Here is a 15,301-nt window from a genome sequence, read left to right as displayed (position 1 = left end):
TCCAAAGCTAAATCTGCTGTTAGTGTACTGTGCTATCTTGGGGGACATCTAACCACATAATTCTATCAGAGTCTTGATCTCCCCATCTTCACAGATGGGATCCTGGAGTTCACCATCGAACTGCGTCAAGCTTATGTGATTATAGTGTTCAGCTAACATGCAAAGAAACAGTGTGTCTGAGATTTCTCCCTGTGACATATTGAACAGAGAAAACTCCAGGTGTTCACATAAAGTTCAAATGTTTCATTTCTGAAAAGCTCTGTCAAACTCTTCACAGCCTGCCAGAATCGGAGCTCCATCACAGATGCTGGGTGGTTTCATTTTACTGTCTCTCACTCTCTACTCCCGTCTCCAACCCACCACAGGCCATCACCAAAGGTTTCTTGCCCTACCTTCCCTTGGGCGCAAATAACACAACTTAAGGGGCCAAATACCAGTTCAGAACCATGCTGCCTTTCCTCAAGAGAGAAAATGAAGGCTAGGTGCGGTGGCTCGTACCTGTAATCCCAGCACTTCGGGAGGCTGAGACAGGGGGATCACCTGAGGTCAGGAGTTTGAAACCAGCGTGGCCAATATGGTGAAAATCCATCTCTACTAAAAATACAAAAATTAGCTGGGTGTGGTGGCACACGCCTGTAATCCCAGCTACTCGGGAGGCTGGGGCAAGAGAATTGCTTGAACCCAGGAGTCAGAGGTTTCAGTGAGTTGAGATCATGCCACTGTACTCCAACCTGGGTGACAGAGTGAGACTCTGTCTCAAAAAAAAAAAAAAAAAAAAAAAAAAGGAGAGAGAGACAGAGAGATGATGAAAGGAGTGTTATTCCCACATGCAGTGGTAAGTGTTCAGTCAGACCTGAATTGTGGTATTGTGGTGGTTGTGCAATGGATCAGTTACTTTTCCAGCATTTTCTATGTGACATCACAGCAACTGGCAAGTCTCATTTACTTCTTGCTGCGACTCTGTGACATAGGTGATTTTTGCGGAAGCAGACTTATCAAGGGGGAGCATTTAGTGAAATTCGTAGAAACTACACTGGGCTCTCACCTGTCTGAGGCAAGGTCATAGAGTAACGTGTGGGGACCAGTATTTCTTTCTCCCATTGACATTCGGGGTGGGATCGTATGTAATTGTTTTATTTCTTCAATTTCCTGATTGGTGAAAGGAACACCAGTGATCAATACTTTTCTCTTAGAATAGCTTGTGTTTCCCTTTGCCCAGTTTGAGAGGTAGGAATTATATAACGGAAATAGTCATTTGTTTAATGGATGCTGACCAATGGGAAGCCCACAGAACAATAGGGATCAAGCATTGCCCTTGGGGTCAAGGTATCAGGAAGGCCTGAATTTATCTGAAAGTATTTCAGTGCTAACAGTCAGGGCTTGCACTATGAGTCACAAGACTCTGTGGATTAATTACTCCACAATAGGAAAATAAGGTCACTGAGGACGAAGGTCTCCAAATCATGAATGGAAGCTGTGCCTTTTCTACTTGTCTCAGAAATCATCCAACTTCTTGGCACAAAATAGGAATTTCTATGTATTGGAACACAGCTGAAATCAGAAATGTTATGCAAATCTTGCATTTGGGACAAAAGATTTTGGGCTTCAGAATAGCGCACTCCTTTGAGCCAGAGTTCTGGTACTACATGGACTGCTTCCATGTTGTCAATGGGCATCCATGAAGCTGATAAATAGGCCTGAGATTCTGTGAGCCAAAAGCATCCCCCTGCCAAAACTAAAAATATGTTTAATTATTGTTGTTGATGCTTTTATATAGCTTTCAGAAGTACTATGGCCAAAATTTTTAAAAACCTACTAGAGTGATAAATGATCATATGATCCTAAATAATATACCTCCTATGCAGCAGACTTTTGCTTACTATAAATTTGAGTCTCACCATAAATGGGAGTCATTTTACTACTTCATGACACTGGGGCGTAAGCTACTGTGGGGAAACAGAGTAACACAGAAATCTGGCTGCTAAACTTGTCTTTCATCTCTGATAACTGGGGGACTCATGGGAAGGTTGTCATTAATAATCAAGAGAGCAAACAGCATCAATTCTATCTGTCCCTCAGAGGAGATAATCAAATATCACAGTTTCCAGTAAGAATATTTGAATTTGGTGAGTGTGTTAGTTTGTTCTCACACTGCTAATAAAGACATACCTGAGGTTGCATAATTTATAAAGAAAAAGATTTAATGGACTCGCAATTACACATCACTGTAGAGGCCTCACAATCATGGCGGAAGGTGAAGGAGGAGCAAGGTCATGTCTTACATGGTGGCAAACAAGAGAGTGTGTGCATGGGAACTCCCCTTTATAAAACCATCAGATCTCATGAGACTTATTCACTATCATGAGAACAGCATAGGAAAGCCCTGCCCTCATGATTCAATTACCTCCCACTGGATCCCTCCCAGGACTTGTGGGAATTATAAGGGCTACAATTAAAGATGAGATTTGGGTGGGGACACAGCCAAACCATATCAGTAAGACAACAATAAAATATAAAAATAATATGATATTTTGCTGTAGTAGCAGTAGTCAATGAGACTGAATCAATTCATATGTAACATATGGAAATCCAACAGAATCAAATTAACTTTATTTTTAGTTTGGATTAAGCTGTAAGAATATAGAAGTTGACTCAGTTAAAGGAACCTTTCATTGAGGTGGTGACTGATTGAGGAACAAATATGTTGCAGATGAAAAAATGGTCTTTTATCTATGAAACTGGTCACCTCCTCCCCCAGGACTCATGCCATATCTAATTTGTAGTTTTAAACCAGAAAATAGATAAGATGAGTCTTTGTAAATGCAACCTCTTTGTAAATGAAATTTAAGGAAGTTGTAACGATGTTTGTAGTAGCAAAAATAGTAATAGCAGCAAAAGTAAGTAGTACCAGTAACAGCATTATCAGTAGTAGTAACACCAATAAGGGTAGCAGCAGTGGTAATATTAATAGTAATAATAGTAATAATAGTAGTGGTGCTGAGAATAGAAGTAGCAGCTTATATTATAGAACCATGGCTGGGAAAACTAAGATGATCCCTTAGGGAATCTTCCAATTTCCCCTTTCTACCTATAGTTTAGGAGACTAAGGTTAGGGGAGAACGAAGTCTTCGTTTAACATCTTATGATAAGTAACAGGATATCCAGGAGCAGAATTCAGATTTTGTCATTCTTAGTCTTGTAAAATAGAACATAAATCTGTAAATCTATGATTCTCAAACCTATTCTAGAGATAGAAAACCTAGAACTCATGTCAGTCTTTGCAGAACATTGAGACATATCATTGTGGTTACATTCTCACATAAGTTAAGAATATTCTCAGCAGAAAACCCAACCGTACTCTTTGCCTGAAAAATATATTTAATATAAGCACAGGCATTTATTACAAAGAGAAAAAAAGCTGCTAGAGTAAACCTCATTAACAGCTTTTGAATCTTTATGCTAATATTTTCTTCTTTAATGAACATTTTTGGTAGTTTTTAAAGGGTATGTAGAACAATGGGTTGTGGAACATTTAAAGAAGAATATCTTGTGAGGTTGCAGTAGGAAGAGTTTTTTAAATGTCAAAATAAGTGTCATGTCTATATCTGTGTCTAATGGAAGATTCATTTTCAGCTTGGACCCAATCTTAAAATTCTAGTTTAAGTCAAAATTTTGGAAACACCTCTGGAAGATCCCAGAGTCCTGACTCCCACATTTCTGCTATTTGAAAAATAAATACTCAAGACTCAAAGAAGAGAGAATAGACTTTCCCTAAGATGACTGGATGATGGCAGTCATCTGCAAAGCCTACTGGATAGAAACGAGACTCCTTAGCAGTATAATTGCCAAGAAGGTATGTTAAATGAGCCTTGCACAGGGCTTCAACACAAGGGTTGATGGAAGAAGTCAACTCTAGCAGCACCAATTAACATGGGCTGAAATCTACCTGGAAGACTATTTGTAGTCAACTCCAGCATTTTATAATGGTGGACCCGCTCTTTTTCTCTGTCTGTCCTACTCATGAAAGCAAAGAACAAAGTGACCTCTCCTCATTTGCCAAGGCTACTTTCTCCTTTCCTTTCCACTGCTTCACTGCCTTAAACTCCATTTCCACTTCTCTTTCCACTCACTCCACAACCCATTGCCTTGGAGACTGGCGTGCTCATCTAAGGACAGTGGTCCAGGTTCCCACCATGAGTCAGACTGTACTAGAGCAAGGTTGCTGTCATATGGAATGGAATTTTCAGTAGATGGGCAAGCTAAGAAGATCAATTTTCAGACAACGGTTGAACGAATTCTCTGGTGAAGAGGAGTTAGAAACTAGTATTAGAAACCCTCAGGATGCCTTCTATAGAGTGTTAGATGGAATTATGCCTCAGTTAAGTATATTAAATTATGTCTGTTCCTCATTCCAGAGTGTGGTTCAATCATTTTCAGTTAATCCTATTGTCTCTATGAAGTCTGAAATTAAAGGATTCCTCCAGAGATTATCATAGACAGGGAGTTATGCTAAGTGGACCTTAACTGACCATCAAAATCAAGATTCATATGTGCTGACTGGTAAGCCCTGCCACTGGTAAAATATTAGGCAGCCTTTTCTTAAATGTGTGACAACACCATAATACTTCCTAGTAGATCAGCTACAGCAAATGTACATGTTTAAGTAAAAATAAAGAAGAAAACAAGAAAAACACATTCATTATTTGTCTCCATAATATTTCCAGGAGAAGAAGAACACTATTACTTATTATTAGCTCTCAGGTTACAAGACTTGAGAGTTATGTGACAAAATCATTTGGAGACAACTTTCTAAGTTATCAAAATAACTTTCTCCTCCCCTCTCTACTGCTTCACTGCCTTAAACTCCATTTCCACTTCTCTTTCCACTCACTCCACAACCCATTGCCTTGGAGACTGGAGTACTCATCTAAGGACAGTGGTCCAGGTTCCCATGATGAGTCAGTCTGTAGTAGAGCAAGGTTACTCTCCTGCTTCTGAAAAAAGCACCAGGGTATTTACAACCTTTAAAGATAAGCCCGATATGCAAGCACTTGAATACAGATTTCTTTTGTAGCCTTGGCAAATGAGGAGAGGTCACTTTGTGCTTTGCTTTAATGAGTAGGACAGACAGAGAAAAAGAGCAGGGCCACCATTATAAAATGCTGGAGTAAAAAGACTCCATCAGTGACCTTTTATAGCTGGCAAACAATGATAACTGAAGCCATTTCGGGTACTATAATTCCGCCCCAGGCTCTACAGGAGACTGCAGTAGAAACCTCATGCTAGAGCACCAGCTAACACCACTATTTGGCCTCAGGAAAAGTTTCCCAGCCAAGTTTAAATCCCTGGAGACCAGAAGTGGGTATAATTTAAGCACTAATATAAGCTAAGAGGGAAAGCAACAATACTAGTGCTCCCATAATGGAAAGATCATTATTTTTAGTTTGTATAGAAAGCAGAGCTGACAGCTGTAAGGGAAAATGTACCCTTTGAAAAGAACCTACTATTGTTATATTTAAGCTGTAGGGATACAGCCGGTGACTCAGAGGCAATTGTCACATGCTCAGAATTACCCCAGGAACAGTGACAGGCTTAATGATTTTGAAAGTAGCAATATACAAACAAAGAAAGGTGAGGGGCAATGGCTCAGAAGTGTTTTATGACCCATTATTTCTTTTGCCTGCTGAAGAATTTGTAACCATACACAGAGCTAATGGAAGAATGATAATGCCACTTTTTTTCTCTTTCTTTTTGTTCATAAATATTTACCTGTCTTTCCTTAGGCAGGATAACAGACAGGTTAAGTCCTTGGTCAAACAGACTTCATTTAAAATACTAGGTCTCTATTTACTAACTGTGTGGCCATGGTTAAGTTACTAACCACTTTCAGTTTCCAGTTGCTTATCTAATTGATGTAAAATGGAGATAATAACAGCATCTGTCTCCGAGGGATGATGTATAATGTTTCATTCATTCCATACATATTTCTTGGCAGCTGCTCTGTGTCTGGTAATGTGTTGGGTACTGGGTATACAACAGAGAATAAGACAGACACAAGATTCCTGCCCTGTTGGAACCATGCAGTCTAGTGGATCAGATGAGAAAATGCATGTGTGCACCTGAGCGCAGTGCCAGCCAAAAAGTAGGTACTTTCAGAATGTTAGCTTTTATTGAACCGTAACATCTCACTGTAAAGACGATTGGGCTTGGGGATTAAGTTGGCCAGGCTTCAGCCCACTTCTATCTTATGTGCATGATTTGAGTGTGTTTCCTCTCTGTAATTTGGAAACAGTAAGAATGCCTATCTTCTAGGGTTCATCAACTCCTTGAGTTCATGAACCCTAGGCAACAGGCATTATTACTGCCCCAAATTACAGGTGAGGAAACAAGGATGAAATGGGATGATGCACAGTTCCTGGCACTCAGGAGAAGTTTGTAAATCAGAAACTCCTCAGGCTGAAATGTTGACACATTGAAAAGGGCAGGAGAGTAAAATCCTGAAAGTCTGGAACCCAGTGAAAACAGCTGGCCCATCTGGCCTCAGCATCACTTGATTACTCTTAATTAGCATCTCCTATGCTCCAGGTATCACACTCAGGGCTGTGGGGAGGCAGAAGTGAAAAGCACACTTCCCTAGACCTGGAGGGCAGGCAGTCTTATGAAGAAGACAAATAGGTGAGCAACTAACTCTCAGAGCGGGAAAATCCACAGAGCGGGAAAATCCGGTGAGTGCTGTGAGACAGACACAAGTGAAGCACCCTGGGACTGAGTAGGGAGAGGGGATGGTATCCACAGGGAGTCTAGTTGGGGCCAGACACTGGGCCAGGTGCATTAAATATCTCATTTGATCCTTTTGACAGTCCTGGGAAGGAGATGCTATTATGCTCCATTTTATAGGTGAGGAAACTGGGGGATGAAATTTACTTGGGCAAGATCATTCAATCAGAAAAAGACATTGCAATGTATATATCACCAGGTCAGATTGATTCTAATGTTCTTTTTCCTACTATACCATAATACTTCTCACAGCCAACTGATTATTGACAAAGACATCGACAACGTACATTGTTGAAAGGCCATCATCTTTAATAAATGGTCCCTGGAAAATCAAATACTCATATGTAGAAGAATGAAACTGGACCCCTATCTCTCACCATATATAAAAATCAACTCAAAATGGATTAAAAACTTAAATGCAAGACATTAAATTATAAAACTATTAATACCAGAAGAAAATACAGGGAAAACATTTTAGGATATTTGTCCAGGCAAAGATTTTATGGCTAAGATCTCAAAAGCCCAGGCAACTAAAATAAAAATAGACAAATGGGACTAGGTTAAACCTAAATGCTTTTGCACAGCCCAGGAAATAATCAACAGAGTAAAGAGACAACTTGTTGAATGGGAGAAAATATTCGCAAACTTTTCGTCTGACATGGGACTAATACCAGGAATATACAAGGAAGTTAACCTAACAATTAAAAAAATTTAAAAAACCCATTAAAAAGTGAGTGGGTGGCTGCTGGCAAGATGACCAAATACAAAAAGCTCTTGTCTGCAGCTCCCAGCCAGACCAATGCAGAAGGTGGGTGATTTCTACATTTCCGACTGAAGTACCCTGTTTATTTCATTGGGACTGGTTAGGCAGTGGGTGCAGCCCACGGAGGGTGAGCAGAAGCAGGGTGGGACATCTCCTCACTCAAGAAGTCTAAGGCATGGGCGGGGGAGTCTCCCTTTCCAAGCCAAGGGGAGCCATAACCTACACGGAACTTAAAAAAATTTACAAGAAAAAAACAACCCCATCAAAAAGTGGGTGAAGAATATGAACAGACACTTCTCAAAAGAAGACATTTATGCGGTCAACAGACATATGAAAAAAAGCTCATCATCGCTGGTCATTAGAGAAATGCAAATCGAAACCACAATGAGATACTATCTCACGTCCGTTAGAATGACAATCATTAAAAAGTCTGGAAACAACAGATGCTGGCAAGGACACAGAGAAATTGGAACGTTTTTACACTGTTGGTGGGAGTGTAAATTAGTTCAACCATTATGGAAGACAGTGGCCATTCCTCAAGAATATAGAACCAGAAATACCATTTGATCCAGCAATCCCATTACTTGGTATATACCCAAAGGATTATAAATCATTCCACTATAAAGACACATGCACACATATGTTTATTGCAGCACTATTTACAATAGCAAAGACTTAGAAACAACCCAAATGCCCATCAACGATAGACTGAGTAAAAAAAAATTCCACTTACACCATGGAATACTATGCAGCCATAAAAAAGAATGAGTTCATGTCGTTTGCAGGGACATAGATGAAGCTGGAAACCATCATCCTTAGCAAACTAACACAAGAACAGAAAACCAAACACCACATGGTCCCACTCGTAAGTGGAAGCTGAACAATGAGAACACATGGACGCAGGGAGGGGAACATCACACACTAGTGCCTGTTGGGGAGTGAGGGGTGGGGAGGGAGAGCGATAGGACAAATACCTAATGTACGCAGAGCTTAAAACCTAGATGACAGGTTGACAGGTGCAGCAAACCACCATGGCACATGTATACCTATGTAACAAACCTGCATGTTCAGCACATGCATACCAGAACTTAAAATAAAATATATACACACACACACACAAAAGGTGTACGAAGGAAGTAAATACATTATTCTCAAAAGAAGACATAGAAATGGCCAACAGGGATATGAAAAAATGCTCAAAATTACCAATCATCAGGGAAATACGAACAAAAAACACAATGAGGTAACATTTTAGCCCAGTTAGGATGCCTATTATTAAAAATACACAAAATAACAGATGCTGGCAAAGATATGTGAATAAGGGAATTCTTATATACTGTTGATGGGAATGTAAGTTCGACCACTTTGGAAAACAGTGTGGAGATTTAAAAATAAAAATAGAACTACCGTACAATCCAGCAATCCCATTACTGCGTATCTATCCAAAGGAAAACAGATCAATATATTAAGGGGATACCAGCACTTGCATATTTATTGCAGTGCTATTTACAATAACAAAGATATGGAATCAACCTAAGTGTTCATTAGTGGACAAATGAATAAAGAAAATGTGGTACGTATATACAACAGAACACCATTTGGCCATAAAAACAACGAAATATCATTTGAAGCAACATGGATGGAACAGGAGGTCAGTATGTTAAGTGAAATAAGTCAGGTACAGAAACATAATATTGCATGTTCTCACTCATAAGTGGGAGCTAAAAAAAGAGTTGATCCCACAAAGATAGAGAGTAGAATGATAGATACTAGTGGCTGAGAAGGGTGGGTGGAAGTATGAAGAGAGATAGGTTGATGAGCACAAACACAGTTGGGTAAAAGGTAAAAGTTCATTGTTCAACAGCAGAATAGAGTGACAACAGTGTATTGTATATTTCAAAGTAGTTAGACAAGAGGACTTAAATTGTTCTCAACATGTAGAAATGACAAGTACTCAAAGTGATGGACATCTCAAATACCCTGACTTGATCATTTTGCGTCCTATGCATTTAGTGAAGTAGTGCATGTACCACCATATGTATTAAAATTATGTATCAATTAAAAATAATAAATTTAAAAAATACTGTAGAGATGAGAAAAAGATCAATGGTTGCCAAGGGTTTGAGTGAGGGGGATAGGATCAAATAGGTGAAGAACAAGGGATGTTCCAGGGTGATGAAACCCTTCTTCATGATACTGCAAAGATGAATATATGACACTATGCATTTGTCAAAACCAGTAGAACTTTACAGCACAGAAAGAGGCTTAACATATAGAATTTTAAAAATTATGGGTTTAGGAGGTCGCAAAATGGAATGAATAATATGATCAAAGAATTGAAACACTTTATAAATACGTGAAATAACTTCACTGAAGAGTTGGAGGGAAAGGATAGTGACCTAAGTAATTTTGAAAATGAGTGAAGTCTGTAAGGCGGAAGGAGCAGTACATAAGCACTGTTCTCTAGTCAATAAATTGGTTTTCCATGGGGGATGCGTTATTAATTCTGATACCACTATACATGTGTATTGCAATTGAACAATTCAGTAAATGGTGGTGTATGGTGGCTGCCAGGTTTCCCAATGCTACAGAGAAGCAAGGAGAGGAGGCTGAAATGATCCGTGTGGTAATGGATTATAGTCGAAGATAGTAAGAAATTGCATTTAGCTTACTATAGATACAAATGGTTATATACAAAAATATTTGACATACGTGTATATCCATGGTTTTAGTATACACATATATATTTCCTGGCTCTGCCAGCTGAGAAGGCCTAGAAGCAAGAAGCAATGACATAATTGTAGCAGTGAATCCATCGCATGTAGTTAACTTTGTTTCTAATACCATCCTCCAATAAAAAAGATGGGGCTTCCTGGGAAAATGAATTATTCCAGAATTGGCATAGAATACAGGATGAGCATGTTGTATGGCCACAAAGTAAGTGCTAAAAGTAAGTGAATAATGAAAGTCTGTCAAAGGGACTCAGGAGTCAATGGAAATAATTCCCAATGGCCAAGGCTGGAACAATTTGAGCAACAAAATAAAGTAGTATTGAATTAAAACTCTTTGAGTATAAAGTAAATATTCATAAGTCCATACTGATACAAATATGTCCTTGAATAAATAAATCAGTGTGGAGGAATAGGCAAGTTTCTATGCAGAAGAATTCTTTGTAATTTGTGTAGATACTCCACCCTCCAAGAAGATGGAGCTTAGCTTCCCACCCCTTTAGTATGGGCTATGCGTCATGAATAGGCAGTCATGATGCCACCCAAAGACAACAGTATAAAAAAGAGGGAAGAAAGAGTAACTTTGTAGTAGAAAAACCTGGCAAACATGACCTCAGCCAGGAGGCCAAAGTTAACATCAACAGTGATAAATTATCTTGAGAACATACACTCTTTTTTGTGTGTTATTGAAATTATTATTATTTTTTAATTTTAGAGACAGAGTCTTGCTCTGCTTCTCAGGCTGGAGTGCAGTGGCACAATCACAGCTCAGTGTAATCTTCAACTCCTGGGCTCAAGAGATCTTCCCGCCTCAGCCTCTGGAGTGGCTAGGACTGCAGGGATGCAACACCACATTTAGCTGAGAATGTGCAGTCCTGCTAGGATGTGATGAAAGTGGGACTTTACCTCGGTGGTATTTCTCCGAAAAACATACAATTCCAGGCTAACCATGAGAAAAACATCAAAAAATTTTCCATTGAAAAACATTTCAGAAAGCACCTGAACAGTAATTTTCAAAAATATCAAGATCATCAAAAGCAAGACAATTCTGAGAAACTGTCACAGCCAAAGGAACCTCAACAGAAACAATAACTAGATTCGATAGAGTACACTTAATAAGATCCTGGGACCCATAAAAGACGTTAGGTAAAAGCTAAGGAGATATGAATAAAGTATGGATTTTGGTTGATAATAATATATCAATATTGCTTTATTAACTGTAACAAATGTATCATACTCATGTAAAATGCTAACATTAGAGGAAACTTGGTGTGAGGTATATGAGAATGCTTAATACTACCTTTACAAATTATTGGTAAATTTAAAACTGTTCTAACATGAAAAGTTTACGGTAAAAAAAACCAATAACTAAAATCATTCCATATTTTCCTCAAGTATTTCTCTCTTTTTATTTTATATACACTTACCTTTTATTTTATATTTTCTTATATATATATTTGATTATTTAAAAATATATGCACCATTGTTATGAAAAACACTTTCTTTAAATAATTACAGTGGTAGTAAAGGTTGTGTTTGGAGGTACCAAAATATCCTCTTGCATTTAAAGTGTTTCATGAGCATCTCTGTCTATAAACATCTTCCTCATAGTAGAGTACTTCTTAAAGATTCAATATAGAGGGGTTTTTTTCCCACTTACTTCCAAGGATAAGTATGAGTGATGTGGTCATTTGAAGGACAGAGGGGAGGAAGCCATAGTATATACTAAGTGCAGTGCTTCTCACATATTTACACACATAAAACAAACCTGTGTCTATTGTCAATTAAAACGTATGTAGATTTCAATTCAGTGTATCTGGGATGCGACCTGAGAGTCTGCAGTTCCAATCAAGCTCCCAAGTGATGCTAATACTAATTCTTCAGAACAATGGACCCTACTTTGGATAGTCAGGCAGTAAAGAACACGTTGCCTGGATTCAGGTGAGCTGGATTAATTGTCTGATTTATCATTTCTGTCTCTTGTGCAACTTTCAAAAATCACATGCCGTCTGGGAAACACATGTCCTATCTTGTTCTACTTTCAACCTTGGCTGTTGTGAATTAAGTCATGAATCTAGAAGTTCTCTGTATGTTTGCGTGCTCTTTGTCTTCCTCTCTCTCATTGGAAAGTTTGCTGCAGTAAAGTCTCCCACGTTGCACATTTCACCTTTTGGGAAAATGTCTCAATCACAAAAATGGCAACATTAGCCACTAAGACATGCAAGAAATGGCTGCAGTACCATTAAGGTTCGTACAGTCCTCGTTGCCAGGAGTCAGACCGTTTAATCCTCATTAGGACCAATATCATTAACGGAAGGAGTTAGGAGACATAAGTGGCAATAAAACCTAAGCCTTGTTTTCAAGGAAATTGACATTCTTAGCAGAGCTGTGCAGAGTACGGGTCGTTAGGAATGGTGGAATTATCATTAAGCAAGAGCAAGTCAATCATGCTGAGGATGGCAGGCAAACCTTGTGTTTTGCTAGAAACGGATGCTCTCAGTAGCATGCTCCAATCAGGAGCCTATGACAATATTCTCGCCAAAATGAACAGGCATGTTGGGGTTTGCATTTCTGTCCCTGAGATGTGATCACTGAGTTGTCAAGTAACATGAGATCTAAGAGTCGTAGATTCTACTCAGACAGATCCAGCATAAACTCGCAATAAGAAAAACAGACTTCATTTCATTTATTTAATTGACTGGAAGTTATTCAAGTGTATTATTTTATTATAAAGGTTTCTCCAGCGCTGATAAATGGATGGATGGATGTACATATGGATAAATTAATGGGTTAAAAAGTGAAATAAATTAGTGAACAAATTAAGATGTGAATGAACAAGGATTTGATAGACCCAAGCAGTTGGGATTTTGTGAATAACATGATTATATTTCTAACATGCCAGAATCTCCATTAAACCTAAGCTTCTAAGTAGCACATGCAGAATGATAAAGCTAAAGAAAAGTAGGTAAACCAAATTTAACTACATGTGGAATTAGAAATTGGAAAAGGAGGGGGAAAATGGCAAAAGACTAGATTGAAAAATCCATAAGGGCAGAAACCAAGTCTATCTTATCTATGACTATAAATCTAGCAGGAAGTATAGTTTCAGACACACAATAGACACTTAATAAATATTATTGAGTGAATGAATTAGCAGGTAATTATTATAATTATGTCCAGACTTCAAAGTTATACAAGAATAATTTATGAATTACATGCAGAGGCTCCATTTTCAAAAACTTTGATCATGAAAGTTTGGGATGAGTCCAAGATATTAGTTATTCAATAAATATCCCTAGATGACTTGGATGCAGGTGAACATCGTAGAGAGAAATCTCTATCAATTCTTTCTAAGAGGTTCTTTCCAGGTGGTTCCAAAGGACCAGTTTCATGACATTGTAATGCAGGCTGTTTTAAAGCTCAATATTGAAAACAGATCTTTGGCTTTTTTTTTTTTTTTTTTTTTTTTTTTTGAGATGGAGTTTTGTTCTTGTTGCCCAGGCTGGAGTACAAGGGCACGATCTCGGCTCAGTGCAACCTCTGCTTCCCAGGTTCAAGTGATTCTCCTGCCTCAGTCTCCTGAGTATCTGGGATTACAGTCATGTGCCACCCCACTCAGCTAATTTTGTATTTTTAGTAGAGACAGGGTTTCTCCATGCTGGTCAGGCTGGTCTTGAACTCCCGACCTCAGGTGATCTGCCTGCCTCGGCCTCCCAAAGTGTTGGGATTACAGGTGTGAGCCACTGCGCCTGGCCAGATCTTTGGTTTTAAGTTCAGGACTTTCCTTCTGAAATACTAAATTTTCCAGGCCATTGCTTGAGTAGATATTTTTGCAAACAAGTTCAAACTCCACTGTATGTTCAGAGGATTTTATGCCCCACCCTTTTCTATGTCTGTAAGTATGGCTGTTCTCAACTCTGGATCAATACTGATGGAGGGGTTTTAAATAGAATGATGCTTGAGGCATACTACAAGTCACCTAAATTACAAACCTAGAGATTGACTAAGGTGTTGATTAGAACAGGTGTCCTCAATACAACCAACTCGAAGGAACTGCCTTTCCTGCACTTGCAACATTTTCAATTAATTTTCACACATCCCTTCATATCTGCTTTTCCTCCATTGGTTGTTTACTTTCTAAAACCTGCCAGATTCCAAAAAAAATGTATATCATGAATTCTAGTTAAAAACAAAGAAAAAGCCCACTACATTAAAATGAACCGGAGCAGAAATAAACTGGGAAAGAATCCATTTTTGAAATTGTAGTTTCATACCATTTACTTTTATTTAAGAATTTAGTTTGGCAAGACTACAGCATGTTCCATTGTCTTGCAGCTTGGATTTGGGAGAGGGGAAAAGTTTTGCAAATGTTTTTACGCAGAAAAGACTGCTCTCTTGCTAACTTGCCTTTGAAGTGGCACCACTGCCTGTACTAGTATTCTCATATAGGTAAGGAGCATTCACAATGCATAATGTCCATTTGTTAATTAAAAAGTGTAGACTGGGCACTGGGGCTCACGCCTGTAATCCCAGCACTTTGTGAGGCCAAAGCGGGTGGATCACTTGAGGTCAGGAGTTCGAGACCAGCCCAGCCAACATGGCGAAAACCCGTCTCTACTAAAAGTCCAAAAATTAGGCAGGCAAGGTGGCACAGGCCTGTAGTCTAAGCTACTCAGGAGGCTGAGGCAGGAGAATCACTTGAACCTGGGAGGCAGCAGTTGCCGTGAGCAGAGATGGTGCCACTGTACTTCAGCCTGGGTAGCAGAGCATCCTTCTCAAAAAAATTTTTAAAAAATTAAATAAAAAATATATGTGCTTTTTATATCTCCTACCTGCTCCAAAACAGGTTTATCTTAAACCTGTTTTATATATATATAATAAAACCTGTTGAGTTATATTAAACCTATATATCATTTAAATATAACTCAATATGTACATCTATCCATGCACATGTGTATATAAACGTACATTGGAAGTAGATAAAGATGACAAGTCAAAGAGAGAACAAGGACAGACACAAAATGAACCCAAA

This window comes from Rhinopithecus roxellana, chromosome 20, assembly GCF_007565055.1.
Source record: "Rhinopithecus roxellana isolate Shanxi Qingling chromosome 20, ASM756505v1, whole genome shotgun sequence".
Classification (NCBI taxonomy): Eukaryota; Metazoa; Chordata; class Mammalia; order Primates; family Cercopithecidae; genus Rhinopithecus; species Rhinopithecus roxellana.
The sequence above is the reverse complement of the archived record's forward strand: the minus strand, read 5'-3'. Positions refer to the sequence as shown.